The following is a 15,812-nucleotide window of genomic DNA, read 5'->3' as shown; positions in this document are numbered from 1 at the left end:
ACTGCACATACAGGCCCAGTATCCACACAGAGGATGAGGAACGCTCTATGATCAGTTTAGCCTTTAAGATCATAATGAATAATATTATATGGACAGATCCTAGATCAGTACTCCTACACTGAGATTCTTTGTGGGTACGGGCCCTGATCTTGGTATTTTGTATGATCTTCATGCTTCATTGTTTAGGACTCGTCAATAGTGTATGTACATTACTTCAATGTAACTCACTGTCCTTTCAATAAGGCGGACATTCTGGGTTAGGGTGGACATATTGAACCATTGAAATAGAATGTGGTTCTGAGGTTTGAACTTTAAAATACAGAGACAAATAAATGCTGTACCCTTGTTTGACCGCATTGATGTAATATATACAAGATGGCAAAAGGAAAGCAACATTCTGTATTTCCTTAGATACTGTATAACGGAAATGTTTTGTGTTGATCTGTGGACTGTATCAGATAGTATCAGTGATGCTGACAAGACTAAGCAACAAAATAAATTGGCCAAACCTTACCTGTCAACACTGTGCTGCTAAGTAACCTACTGCATAGTGTTAACTGACTATCTCCTCTCTCGCCCTCCTCTAGGAGAGCATCTGAGGATCTGTCCCCAAGGCTACACGTGTTGCACTAGTGTCATGGAGGACAGCCTATCCAATCTGAGTCGCACAGAGATGGAGGGCCTGATCAGAGACGCTGGACGAGCCCTGCAAGCCTCCCTCAATGGACAGTACAAGGTCTTCGACGGTGAGTGGGGGATTGAGGAAGGGAGGGAGGGGGACGGATGGAGGGGGAAGAAAGAGAGGGGAGACAGAGAGCGAGAGATGGAAGGCCAGGTCACAGATGCTGGACGAGCCCTGCAAGCCTCCCTCAACGGACAGTACAAGGCCTGTGATGAAGAGTACTGTAGGACAGAGGGAGGAATGGAGGGAGGGAGGCAGGCAGGGAGACAGAGGGAGGGAGAGAGACCGATGGAGGGACTGGTCCAGTATCCCTCATTACAAGGCCTTTGACGCTGAGTAGGAGAGAGGGAGGGACAGAGATTGAGAGGAAGAGAAAGAGGAAACCCTCTGTCTCTTTCCCTCCCTCCTCATCTACATTAGGTCTAACAGTCCTGTGTAAACTCTGTTCTCATTCATTAGTTTCTCCATCAGTCTGATTGGTGCTGGCTCTGATCAGTGCGTGTTGGTTAACCAAGAAGAGGTCGAAAGGTCTGTGTGTGTGTGTGTGTGTGTGTGTGTGTATGACAGTAATAGAGAGAAGAGAGAGGACTGTTGTGGGTGTTTGAAGGCATGTATATGTGTGCATGTGTATGCACGTATGTGTGTGATAGCTTGCATTCATGTGCCTGTAAGTCTGTTTACGTGTCTGTATACGAATACAACCAGTACATCACTGTGAGCTATTTACTGTGAAACCATAGTGTCAGAAGTCACTTTATTTCAGGGAGAGTGTTTTTCCTAGCGCACGCTGCAAGTAGTCCAGACAGGACAGCTGGGCTGTCTCCAACTCCACTCCCTCCATCCCTCCGTTCCAACCCTCTCTCCGTACACAACACACTCGACACGTTATCCCTTGCTTTTTCCTCTACTCCACCAAGTCTCTCTCAACCATCAGTCTCAAGTCCCTGAGTATGTCTAACTCCAGTCTCTCTCAGCCATCAGTCTCAAGTTCCTGAGTATGTCTAACTCCAGTCTCTCTCAGCCATCAGTCTCAAGTCCCTGAGAATGTCTAATAATCTTCTTGTGTTCTGTGGAGGGAAATCCACGTCTCTAAGACGTGAAGGATCACACATGCGTGGTCCAGCTTCAGAGTGTGTGTGAGAAGAAAATATTGCTTTAATCCTTCTTGATTGATGAGGAATCTCACACACATATAGTGTAGAGTATAGAGGTTACTTAACATTAAGCTCCCTAAATTACACACTGTACAGAGAGAGAGAGAGAGAGAGAGAGAGAGAGAGAGAGAGAGAGAGAGAGAGAGAGAGAGAGAGAGAGAGAAGCCTGGGCAGTATCAATATACTGTAATGTCATAACCACTCACAATTTCTGTTTGAGAAGTGGGGGTCTGTTTGTGTAGCATGAACAGTATACATACCAATGTATGATATCATGCCATTATAATATTAAATACATTGATATCATACCATGTTATATACATTCATGATTACTGTATGTGTAATGTACAGTTCTGTATTTATTTTTAGTGAGGGTGAAAGTTAAGTTGTTCTGTGACTCAGGACATAGGGGTCAGACTGATCCCAGATTTAAGTGATTAGAATATGCAGTGATTGGAACATTGATGATTATGTATGTTTAATGATACACTACAGTCTGTTCCAGTCGATATGGGGTGACTAAGCATCTGTCTCTGTGCTCTACTTGTTCCCCTAGCTGATTGAGCTGTCATCTGGATCTGTGATCTGTTTGTCAGCCTGACCTTTCTGGCCTCATACTGATTAGAGGCTGAGTGACGTCTATTTACTGTACAATCTGCTATCATTCTCTCTCTGCCCATTCTACCCAGAGCGTTGAAGCAATGCCAGAGCAGCATTGGGCTCATTTCAAAGACAACCTGTCCAAAACACACAAATACACACACACACACACACACGGCCCGTCCAAGACACACAAATACACACACACACACACGGCCCGTCCAAGACACACAAACACCTTCTCTGTGTTTATGTGCTTTAGAAGTATATGGAAGGCACAGCTCATTCACAGTCACACAGTGGTAATTAACAACAGAGAGCACACAGAAACGCTCCATCAAGCATCACTCACTCAGCTACGTAAACACACTAACGATGTGCTTCAAACAGACACACACACACCCAAGCATGGATGCACACTCACACAGATGCCCAACCACACATACACGCACGCACGCACACACACACACTCAAAATTGATGCATCGCAATTTTTATACTTTAAGATGCACTATGCAGAAATCGCTCTGCCATTTCCTGGTTGCTAAAATTCTAATAGCACACATAGAACAGATCTACCGCTTCTTAGACTTGCTTTCAACTGGAATGAAAGATCTATAACTCACATTCTATGATAATTTGGTCGGGTCGCCCAAAAAGTTATACATTGTAGCTTTAAAATATGATTTATTTGTATTGATTTAAAATAGACAACAACCTACACGTATCAAACTTACTATACTTACCGATCCTATCTTATTCTTCTTATCGTAATACTACTTCTACTAAATACATCAGAGATTTCCAGGAAGTCCATCTCTGCAGCCAACTCCACCTTGCGCCTCATATCCATGTGCTTGTGGAACAGACGTCGTTTCTCCTGCTCAGGCAGGTGCCAGTTGTGGTAGCAAGATCTCTGAGCAACTTGGGAGGACCTGACCTAAAGTCACACATAAACCCAGTTCTACTGTAGATGTACCTAAATGCATTCTAAACATGGATTCTTGAGAACTACACCAAATTAAGCAATTAACTTTTTGATTCTTACCATTGGTGACGACAGGAAGATACTGATGTGGCTGTGCCATCCATGGTAGAGACTGGCGAAATTGCTTGAAGAAGCTCATTATTGATAAATTTACAATCTTGGATAGCAGAAGCAAGTCACATGACTAGTGTTGGGGTTGTTCCCACAAAACTGAGTTTCAAATCAATATTGCCTACAGTGACTTTCAACCAAACATGCTAAAAATTCTACTAAAGTTGCTATTTTTAATTGTGATGTCATCATTTTCAAATGTAAGTGTATTCTTATGAATTGAATCACCATGGAAAAGAAAAATAATGGGTTTTAAATCAACGTTATTGTCTTATCAACCAAAACATTCTGAATTCAAACATTCTACCAACTTTTGCTTTGGTTGATTTTGTATTTGTATGATTCAGAATTACCATGACAATGAAAAAGAGTGAAAATAATCAGTGTGATGTGCATCATCATGTAAAATCACTTTTACATTGAATCCACCATATAAATATTTTGAATTCTAATTTTATGGTAGCCACTAACACATTAACACAGAGCTCTATTTGAAGTCCACTCAAGCGATCAGTACGTCAAAGCAGCAGCATCAAGTCAGTGTTAGTTGAAGTTGATTTCATATGGGGATTGCAGTCTATACACCAGATGAATGATGGATGTCAGAATTTGGTTGTTTGTTGTGGTCTGCAGGTCAAATGAAGGTTGTTTTCTTTGAATTGATTGTTTTTGTATCATGTTCTTTCAAAGTTCATGTTTGTTAGCATGCCTGGAACCCCCCTGTGTAAAGCCCTGTCCATTCTCTCTTGTGACCTCCAGTCATGCCTTCTCTCACTTTCTGTGAGTCCTCTCTCTCCTTTTCTCTGCCTAAGTGCTTTTTGCATCCATGGATTGTGTGTTCGTGTCACTATTCTCAACATTCAAATGCATCATTCCTAGATATCCTCAACCTCCCTCACCTTTCTCCTCTCTCCTTCCTTATTATTATTATTCATTCCTAACCACCATACTTCTCCCATTCTGTAAAAACAAGTGTTTAACCCCACCTGATCCTAAACATTGACCAGTCACCCCTATCTCCTCCCTCCCCCTTCCTTCACCTCACATCACTGAGCATCAGATGGAGACAGCAGGATAAGAGACAGAGGGATGAGAAAGAGAGAGGGAGGGAGGGAGGGGTGTAAGACGGTTAGATGCAAACCATCTGTTGATGAGCATCTGTTATTAAGACGGAGAAGTGGAGCGATGGAGGGCTGTTAATTGGAGGGTGATACGCCACATTAAATACAATATCACAGCTCACCATAGTTACCACTGTGGACGTATTAGACTGTCTGGATGGACATGTCCAGACTTATCCAGCTGTACCCTCACATTATTGGACTGTCTATTGGAATGGACAGAGTGGTAGCTGTACCTTCCAATTACAACTAAAGACGTATTTGGATGTGCAGAGGGTATGAATTAGCCTGTTCCCAGATCTGTGTGTGCTGTCTTAACTCCTATGGTCATTGTCAAGTTGTTGAATGTATTGTGAAATGCATACATTTTGTGGGTTTCAGTGATTTTCACTTTTGGGCGTTTTGTATAGCTTGTAGTAGAGTTGATCACTTGCTTGCTGTGGTGCTGGTTAGGTGGTTAAACAGATACTGTGATATTCTGCAGTTGTGCCGCTGTTCTACTTACCCATGAGTCAGTTGAAGTTGTGGACATACAAATGATCTCCACGAGTTCAACTGACTCTGGGTGATCTTGCAGTATCCTTTTAAGTTGCAGGAGTGTTGATGGAGAAGTGTACAAGTGCGTAAGTGTTCAAGTGTACTAGTCAGTGTGTATGTGACTTGTGCCCTACCAGTCCCCTCAGCTGGAGTCTCTCCCATCTACATCTGGGTGTGTTTAGCTGGGTGCGGGCCTGTACAATGTGGCTAAGTGTAGGGTGTTACTGTCCCAACCGGGGAAGGCAGGCAGGCCTTTATAGACCCAGGGACTGTGGAAGCTGGAACTCACAGTTAAGAGTGGGTTAAGAGTATTAACTCACTAAGTTTAGGAGAACTGTACATGTAAAATATTGTGTGTGTGTGTGTGTGTGTCTCTTTGTGTGTCTCTGTGTGTGTCTCTGTGTGTGTGTTTAACAACCAACAAGCACCTGGCCAAGGACAACATTTTAAAATAAACATGTTAAGAGCTCACGTGTGTGTTTACAGCACACGTCCATCCCCCTTTTTTATCTCTATAAACACAAATCGAGAGACATATGATTTGTCAGGCCAGGACACAGATATCTGTTGAATAGATCTGCACTGAAGCCTGAGCTTAGCCAAACCTCTAATTCTTCATAATTGAGGGGTTTATCATATTTTCCCTTTACAACCCTCCATGACTCCTCATATTTTCTACTGGAAAAGCATATTTTCTGTCTGGTCTGATGGGGAAAAAAAGATTGTGGAGACAGAGGAGTGTGTGGACTGAGGAGTCGGCACTACCAGCTGTGGGAAGGGAAGGACAGTAGGGGTCAGCTTCTACTGCCCACTGAAAGAGGTGGAGCTATGTGAGGAACCAAAGGAAGACAAGGAGAGACAAAGAAAGAGAAAAATTGATTATGAAAGTGTGTGTGTGAGAAAATGAGACTGAGTCAGAGTGACAGTGAAGGCCGTATGACAAACACCGGAAGAGTTGATAAGAGTTTGAGAGGAGAGAGAGACAGGGATAAAAGAGAGCGAGGGAGAGAGCGAAAGAGAGAGAGATATATATATGTTTTAGAGAGAGAGATAAAGAAAGGGACAGAGAAAGGGAAAAAGAGAGAGCGAGAGAGAGACAGAGAGAGAGAGAGAGAGAGAGAGAGAGAGAGAGAGAGATAGAGAGAGAGAGAGAGAGAGAGAGAGAGAGAGAGAGAGAGAGAGGAGGAAGGGTAGATGTCATAGAGAACGTTAAGTAATGACACCTGAGGTATAAGTGTTGGATGGCAGGCAGGTGTGCCAGACAGAAGGTGCCATTATCCTGACAGGTGGTGGAAGGGCTAATGGTGTCATGCCTGCCCACTGGGTACAGACGTCAATTCAACATCTATTCCACATTGGTTTAACGTAATTTCATTGAAATGACGTGGAAACAACATTGATTCAACCAGTGTGTGGCATCTGGATGGCACCGTGTGTGTGTGTGCGTGTCTGATAGAGGGCGCATGCATGTGGCCCTGGCACTCTGAACAGAAGCATTTCATACACATACACTCGACACACACACACACACACTCACCAGTATCACTAGCCAGGGGGTTATTGCCTTGTGTATGTCAGCCTATTTTTGTCTGCGAGGCAAATTACTCCTCATGGACTTGAATTAGATTTGAACACAGAGCTCTGGCTGACGGGCACACTCAGTTCTAGATGACCAAGCAACACACTCTTATTTATTAATTGAATTAAGACTTTTTCTTTTTTAAATTACCCAGCTGGTCTGTTAAAGGGATACTGCGAGATTCTGTCATTTGTGTGTTTACAGCACACGTCCATCCCCCTATTTATCTCTATAAACACAAATCGAGAGACAAACACTTGCGTAAATGAGAGATACAAAGTATATTGAAAGCAGGTGCTTCCACACAGGTGTGGTTCCTGAGTTAATTAAACAATTAACATCCCATCAGGCTTAGGGTCATGTATAAAAATGCCCATTATTTTGACTACCATGTCTAGAAGAGAGGGAAAACCAGAAAGAGAGAAAAAAAACAGATTATAAAAGAGTGTGTGTGAGAAAATGAGTCAGTCAGAGAGTGACAGTATGACAAATACTAGAAGAGTAGATAAGGAGTTTGAGAGAAGGAGAGACAGGGAAAAAAGAGAGTGAGAAAGAGAGCGAGAGCGAAAGAGAGAGAGAGATTCTGTCATTCTACTTGCCCAGAGTCAGATGAACATGTGGATAACATTTTTATGTCTGTGTGTGCAGTATGAAGGAAGTTAGCGGTAGTTTTGCGAGCCAATGCTACTAGCGTTAGCGCAATGACTGGAAGTCTACAGGTAAGTTTCGCATTATGCTAACACTAGTTAGCATTGGCTTGCAAACTACTGCTAACTTCCGCTAAGTTCATTCAGAATCTCGCAGTATCCCTTTAAGTAAATGCATTTCAAACTGAGGTGGCTGCGATTGACTGTCCCTAAGAAGAAGTTGTTTTCAAAGTTGTCTGGACAAAACAGTAGGCTTTTCATCTAATAACTGAATTATTATACAGCGTTAGGCTTATACTACCTGAAACCAGAAAGTATAATATCATACTGTATCTTAATCTGTTATGATGTACACTCTTAGAAAAAAGGGTTCCAAAAGGGTTCTTCGGCTGCCCCCATTGGATAACCTTTTTTGGTTCCAGGTAGAACCCTTTTGGGTTCCATGTAAAACCCTCTGTAGAAAGGGTTCTGCATGTAACCCAAAAGGGTTATTGAAAGGGTTATTCTATGGGGACAGCTGAAGAACCCTTTATGGTTCTAGATAGCACCTTTTTTCTAAGTGTATAAGCAGTTGAATTCATGAATTAAACCTCATTGAAGTATCTTGGGACCATCAGTAAACATTAGGATTGTCCACATAACATTAAAGCGTTTTCCAATTAGATCCAGCATACACCCAGCATGGCGTTCATTTTGTTGCTAACTCTTCCCAATTATAGACCACATATTTGATTCATTCTCAGACTAATTTCCTGCTTTCAGGGTCACCTCTGTTGATGTCATAAATGCCAAGGACATCTGCGCCATTGTGCCGCCTGATTGGCTCGTGGTCTCGGCATGCAAATCATGTTGGGCGGGAGCCAGAGTTACAGCGTCCTAAACGCCAAACACATTACTCACTGTGAAGAGAGGGTGGAGGGAGAGAGAGGAGGGATGTTGGGAGGAGACAAAGAGAGGGAACGATGTAGAGAGATGGAGGGAGAGTAGAGAGAGGGAAGGGAGAAGGGTGGAAGGAGAAGAGGGAAGAATGGAGAGAGAGGAGAGAGAGAGGGAAAGAGAAAGACGGAAGGAGAAGAGTGAAGGGGGAGAGAAGGAGATTGAGCAATGAGGGGTGAGAGAGATGGAAAAATATTACATTTGGGAGAGGAACAGTGAGAGAAAGAGGGAGAGCTACAACCAACAGGGAGAGGGGAAGGAGAACCAGATGGAAACTGATGGAGAGAAAGAGGAGGGAGTGGCGAGAGGGTCAATCGTGCATAAGACAGAGAAAAACAGAAAAAGAGAGAGAGAGAGAGAGAGAGAGAGAGAGAGAGAGAGAGAGAGAGAGAGAGAGAGAGAGAGAGAGACAGGTATCGGAGTGTTTGTGTGTCAGAACACAACACTCTCTATCCATCACAACACTTATCAGCGGTGTGGTTAGCGCTGTTAGCCCGAGGAGCGCCATGGCCCCTTAGAAAGCATTTAGACTCCATTAAAAGACCACTATATTAAACAGACACACACACACGCTGAGAGACACCATTCATCAACTGATGTATGCAGGCTCTCTCTCTCTCTCTGACCACAACATCCTCTCCCACTGTCTGACTATGGCCTTGGGAATGTGGTCCATTGTTTGGGCAATGGGCATATACAGCTGGAGGTAGTTGAGACTCATTGAGATGTATGATTTGACAGATTTTTTTTTGCATTGAAGTATCAATTGTCATTATGGTGTAAATCTAATCTAATTGTATTCGTCACGTACACAGTTTACAGCAGGTAAAGGTGCAGAGAAAGGTGATGGAGTGTTATGTAACAGAATAGGTTACTGTTGGACTCTTTTTGGCCCTCACCAAACCCAGAGTAGATTTGTTGGTTGTGTTTGTTTGTGTATTCTGCATGTGACAGGGAGTGCCAGGAGTGAAGACAGAGAGTGAAGGAGAGAAAGAGAAAAATAGAGAGAGGAAAGAGAGGGACAGCCATAGAGGAAGGGCAGAGAACCATCTGCTGTTGAGTGGACTGGGGCTGGTTCATCCATGAATGACCAAGATAGCCAGGTCTAAAACAACCACATCAGCACAATGCATCCCTTCCAACTCTCCCTCTTCCTCCTCCTCCTTTTCCTCTCTCTCTCCTCGCTGACTCACTCACTCCATCTCCCTCTCTTTCCTCCTCCATCTCCCTCCCTCCCTCAGTCAAGGAGCGTTCTGTTAACCCGATCATTCGCCACTTGTCAAACTGGACAAATACAATTAGGAGGATTGGATACATCGGCGCCGAATCCACCACGGTTCACTCCTCCCTCCTCCTCCTCCTCCTCCTCCTCTCCATCTCTCTCTCTCTCTCACTCTCTCTCACTCTCTCTGTGTCTCTCCATCTCCCACCTCACCACAAATTAATACACAGGCTATTTGTGTCCAGAACATTACAGAGCTATTACAGTGTGCGTGTGTGTGTGTCCAACTGCGTTTATGTGTGTGTGGTGTTTGAGGAAGAACAGAAGGTGAAGGAGAGGTAGAAGATTACCAAGGTGTCAGGCCGTGTCTTCATTAGTGGTGTTCTGTATAGAACACAGTGAGGGGAGGGCCTAACAACCGATACAACTAGTCTGTCTTTTATCCTGCTCTGACCTGGTCATGACCCAAGAGGATAGCATGCCTTGTCCTGTCCTCTTTTGACTCGAGATTACACACACGCAAGCATGTATGCATAAAGGCACATACATAAACGCGCGCACACACACACACACACACACACACACACACACACACACACACACACACACACACACACACACACACACACACACACCTTACACCCTTACACTTAGTGTATATGGGGCACTCTGAGCCCTCTGTATCATAAACTGATTCAAGATCAGTTGTTGGTAGCCAGTCCCACAGTAAGCCCTCAGAGGGAGAAACTGATTCAGGATCAGCATGTAATGAGTATCAGTGGTACATCCGCCACTGAGCCCTCTGTCAGAGACTGATTCAGGATCAGGGCACAATGAACAGAGGTGGTACAAGGTAGGCCAAGTAAGCTTCCAGTTGGAGTTATTGGCAGTGGGAGGAAGATCAATGTCAACTCTTAAACACAGAGGCACAGAATCCCACATCAATGCCAGGGCTTATCAGAGAGAGGGGTGAGAGAGTGAGAGAGAGCGAGAGAGAGGGGGGGGGGGGGGGGGTGAGGGTATGGAGGAGTGAAAAAGAGAACCAACATGATTATTGAGAAATATTGAGAACACTATGTGTGTGTGTGTGTGTGTGTGTGTGTGTGTGTGTGTGTGTGTGTGTTGTGTGTGTGTGTGTGTGTGTACGTGTACGTGTACGTGTGTGTTTTTGTGGATTGAGTAAAGTGGCTGGTACTGAGACAAGGGTGGGAGTGTATGGATTTCAGCAGGCATGTATGAAGGGTGAATATTTCAAACACAGAAAGGGAATTAGGGAGTCAGAATCAGCCAGAGACATGTCAAGGTGTTCCGCTTGTTAAAATCCATTATAAATGGAACCATTCATATTCTCTTCTCGCTGCTGGAGAAAGTAATTAGAACACAGACACCAGGCTTATCACAGGTTCACTGTGTGTGTGTGCGTGTGTATGTGTGCATTTGTGTGTGTGTGAGAGAGAGAGAGAGAGAGAGAGAGAGAGAGGGTGCATGCTTGTGCGTGCATGTGTGTGTGAACGAGAGAGAAATTGTATTTTATTTCACCTTTATTTTGACAGGAAGTCATGTTGAGACCAATGTCTCTTTCACAAATGAGCCCTGTAATTACAAAGATACACATCAAATACAAATACGAAATGCAAAACAGGATCATAGAATACAAACACATTCTTCCTCAAAAAGGTACTCAAATCAGCAGTCTGAACTGGCCTAGAGGTACCAAAACAGAGTACGTAGAAGTGTGTGTTATTAAATGCATGTGAAAGATTATTACTAATATAACATTAGGCCTGGGTTATCGTGTTAGCATATGCCCAGTATAGAGTAGTCTATAGCCCTAGTGTGCATACTGTATAGCCACCTGTAGGCCCTCTCCTATCCCCCAGGTCACCCCAACCTGAAGCTCTGTCACTGGGGATGTTCAGCCCTCAACCCCCCCTCTAGCTGGAGGTCATGGTGCTGATGAGGGGATGGGGATGAGGAGGGAGAGGGGGATGAGGGGAGGTTGAAGCGTTAGATTGTGGTCCCTCTGGGTCCCCTGAGAGACTAAATGGAAGAGCAAGGTCATATACACGCACACACATTTGCACGCACGCATACGTGTCATGTTACTGATCATCATTAGTCACCAGAGCTGAAGGGCATAGAGGGGACTATTTGCCCTATGGTACAGGAAGAGATGAATAAACACTCACCCACTCAGCCTGTTCTAAAGCTCTAGGATTTCTAACATATCCATGTGTGAATCTTATCTATTGGGATAACATGCATTAGCTGAATGATATCAAATCAAATCAAATTGTATTGGTCACATACACATCGTTAAGCAGATGTTATTGTGGGTGTAGCGAAATGCTTGTGTTCCTAGCTCCAACAGTGCAGTAGTATCTAACAATTCACAACAATACACACAAATCTAAAAGTAAAAGAATGGAATTAAGAAATATATAAATATTAGGAAGAGCAATGTCTTAGTGGCATAGACTAAAATACAGTAGAATAGAATACAGTATATACAGTGAAGGAAAAAAGTATTTGATCCCCTGCTGATTTTGTATGTTTGCCCACTGACAAAGAAATTATCAGTCTATAATTTTAATGGTAGGTTTAATTGAACAGTGAGAGACAGAATAACAACAAAAAAAATCTCAAGGCAGCTGGGACCATAGTCACCAAGAAAACTATTGGTAAAACACTATGCCGTGAAGGACTGAAATCCCGCAGCGCCCGCAAGTTCCCCCTGCTCAAGTAAGCACATATACATGCCCGTCTGAAGTTTGCCAATGAACATCTGAATGATTCAGAGGAGAACTGGGTGAAAGTGTTGTGGTCAGATGAGACCAAAATCGAGCTCTTTGGCATCAACTCAACTCGCCGTGTTTGGAGGAGGAGGAATGCTGCCTATGACCCCAAGAACACCATCCCCACCGTCAAACATGGAGGTGGAAACATTATGCTTTGGGGGTGTTTTTCTGCTAAGGGGACAGGACAACTTCACCGCATCAAAGGGACGATGGACGGGGCCATGTACCGTCAAATCTTGGGTGAGAACCTCCTTCCCTCAGCCATTGAAAATGGGTCGTGGATGGATATTTCAGCATGACAATGACCCAAAACACACGGCCAAGGCAACAAAGGAGTGGCTCAAGAAGAAGCACATTAAGGTCCTGGAGTGGCCTAGCCAGTCTCCAGACCTTAATCCCATAGAAAATCTGTGGAGGGAGCTGAAGGTTCGAGTTGCCAAATGTCAGCCTCGAAATCTTAATGACTTGGAGAAGATCTGCAAAGAGGAATGGGACAAAATCCCTCCTGAGATGTGTGCAAACCTGGTGGGTGCCAACTACAAGAAATGTCTGACCTCTGTGATTGCCAACAAGGGTTTTGCCACCAAGTACTAAGTCATGTTTTGCAGAGGGGTCAAATACTTATTTCCCTCATTAAAATGCAAATCAATTTATAACATTTTTGACATGCGTTTTTCTGGATTTTTTTGTTGTTATTCTGTCTCTCACTGTTCAAATAAACCTACCATTAAAATTATAGACCGATCATTTCTTTGTCAGTGGGCAAACGTACAAAATCAGCAGGGGATCAAATACTTTTTTCCCTCACTGTACATGAAATGAGTAAAACAGTATGTAAACATTATTAAACATTATTCACGCTGTTGTACTGTATGCTTAAAAATATGCATGACTGTTAGCCAAAGCATGAATTTTCAGTCTCTTTCCGACTCTATTTTAGCCAATTTTAGGCTGGGATTCAATTTGATCATTCTTTTTTTGGCTATGCACCATTAAAAGACAATGCTACCGCGGCCGCGGAGATCACATTCAAAGTCAACGCTGCAGATGTCGGCTCAATGGTAAAATTACCTTTAAATGTCAACCGCGCTACATTGCATCCTGGCCTGTCTTCCAACCCAGTTAAGACAACAGTATGGCCCAAGCAACAGTCTGCTCCTGTCATAGGCTGTCAACCCAGTTAAGACAACAGTATGGCCCCAGCAACAGTCTGCTCCTGTCATAGGCTGTCAACCCAGTTAAGACAACAGTATGGCCCCAGCAACAGTCTGCTCCTGTCATAGGCTGTCAACCCAGCTCTTAGTCTATTAGTGCTGTTACCCTAGAGCAAACACCTCTCTAAGAGTTTAAAGAGAGAGAGAAAGAGAGAGAGGTGTGTGTGTGTGTGTGTCTGTTCGTGTGATTGTGCGTGTCTATGTGAGTGTGTACACTATATGGCCAAAAGTATGTGGACACCCCTTCAAATGAGTGGATTAGGCTATTTCAGCCACACCCATTGCTGACAGGTGTATAAATTTGAGCACACAGCCATGCAATCTCCATAGACAAACATTGGCAGTAGAATGGCCCATACTGAAGACCTCAGTGACTTTCAACGTGGCACCGTCATAGGATGCCACCTTTCCAACAAGTCAGTTCGTCATATTTCTGCCCTGCTAGAGCTGCCCCGGTCAACTGTAAGTGCTATTATTGTTAAGTGGAAACGTCTAGGAGCAACAACGGTTCAGCCGCAATGTGGTAGGCCACACAAGCTCACAGACAGTGGTGTAAAGTACTCAAGTAAAAATACTTTAAAGTACTACTTAAGTCGTTTTTTGGGGTATCTGTACTTTACTATTGATATTTTTGACTACTTTTACTCCACTACATTCCTAAAGAAAATAATGTACTTTTTACTCCATACAGTTTCCCTGACACCCAAAAGTACTCTTTACGTTTTGAATGCTTAGCAGGACAAGAAAATTGTCCAATTCACACACTTATCAAGAGAACATCCTTGGTCATGCCTACTGCCTCTGATCTGGCGGACTCACTAAACACAAATGCTTAGTTTGTAATTATGTAGTGTGTGAGTATGCCCCTGGCTATCCGTACATTTAGAAAACAAGAAAATATAAGGAATGTGAAATTATTATTAATTTTACTTTTACTTTTGATACTTAAGTATATTTTAGCAATTAAATGTACTTTTGATACTTAAGTATATTTAAAACCAAATACTTTTAGACTTTTACTCAAGTAGTATTTTAATGGGTGACTTTCACTTTTACTTGAGTCATTTTCTATTAAGGTATCTTCACTTTTACTCAAGTATGTATATATTGACGGTCCCTAACAAGCCCCAGAGATACGCTTTCCAAAGTCAAACCAACTTTGCCACGGTCACACACCAGCCGGCTAAAGGTAATTGGCAAAATAAGTTGGCTAGCTTGCTAGTTAGTTTAGGCTACTTCCAGACACAAGACCTGGTTAGACGGTTTCAAGTTATTTAGAATGGTGAGTGACTGTAACTGTGTACTGTTTTGGCCAAGTGAAAGTACAAACGCTTCCCACGTTCGAACACACACACACACAACAGACACCCACATAAAGCACGCCTCCAAGACCCAAATCTCGTTCTCAGTCACATTTCCTAATGAGGAGAATTGAAACCGAGGCTAAATCAGAAAGTTCCTTTAATCGAGCACCTGACCAATTACGCAAGACTTCAGCTCTGGGTTAACCGAGATTATATAAACACTTAGTCTCCCAGCTAGCCCTAGTTTGAAACTTCACCATAACAAAGCCGATTATCAGTAAAGGCTTTCAGTAATTCACTACTGTAGCTCAGCTGGTAGTCCTCTGTAGCTCAGCTGGTAGAGCACGGCGCTTGTAACGCCAAGGTAGTGGGTTCGATCCCCGGGACCACCTATACACAAAAATGTATGCACGCATGACTGTAAGTCGCTTTGGATAAAAGTGTCTGCTAAATGGCTTATTATTATTACTTTCATTAAACACTTGCTTCCTTCGCCTCTAGTCATTATTTCTAGTAGTGTTGGCTTTAACTAGGAGTCTTTCTTTCTGTAATGTTTCACAATCAGTCCCCAGAAACACAGCAGATATTCATGTCTTATTCCTCTCCTCTCTGATAAGAATTTGACGGTTCGTTATTATTCTTTTTCATTCATTGGTTTTAGAATAGTGACATCATCAGACAAAGCCCTGCTTAGATAATGCAGTGCAGTTGGGTCAGGGTGAGCTTTAACATTATATTACGTAACATATTCAACACTGTCGGATCGTCTTCAGGCAGTGTGTCTGCGTGTGTGGGTGTACTGGATGTGTGTTGTGAATGTGGAGAATGTTTGCTGGGAGTGTGTATGTGTGTGGTTGAGTGTGTTCAAATCCTTTTTTTCAAGTCTCTGTTTGTTTGTTTGTGTGTGTGTGTGAGTGAGT

At 43.2% G+C, this 15,812-nt stretch overlaps 1 pseudogene across 1 annotated transcript in view; it reads left to right on the top strand.

The window, feature by feature from the left end:
• LOC311146699 (glypican-1-like) overlaps nt 1-15,812 on the top strand; it is a 138,472-nt pseudogene that overhangs the window by 73,491 nt on the left and 49,169 nt on the right. The window contains exon 2 of the transcript in view: nt 588-746. The product of the transcript in view is annotated as a glypican-1-like (transcript). The remainder of the gene's footprint in view (nt 1-587; nt 747-15,812) is intronic.

Source organism: Coregonus lavaretus (genome assembly GCF_964263955.1).
Source record: "Coregonus lavaretus genome assembly, chromosome: 19".
NCBI classification, from domain to species: Eukaryota; Metazoa; Chordata; class Actinopteri; order Salmoniformes; family Salmonidae; genus Coregonus; species Coregonus lavaretus.
Note: the sequence above shows the minus strand (reverse complement) of the source record. Positions and strands in the feature narration are given on the sequence as shown.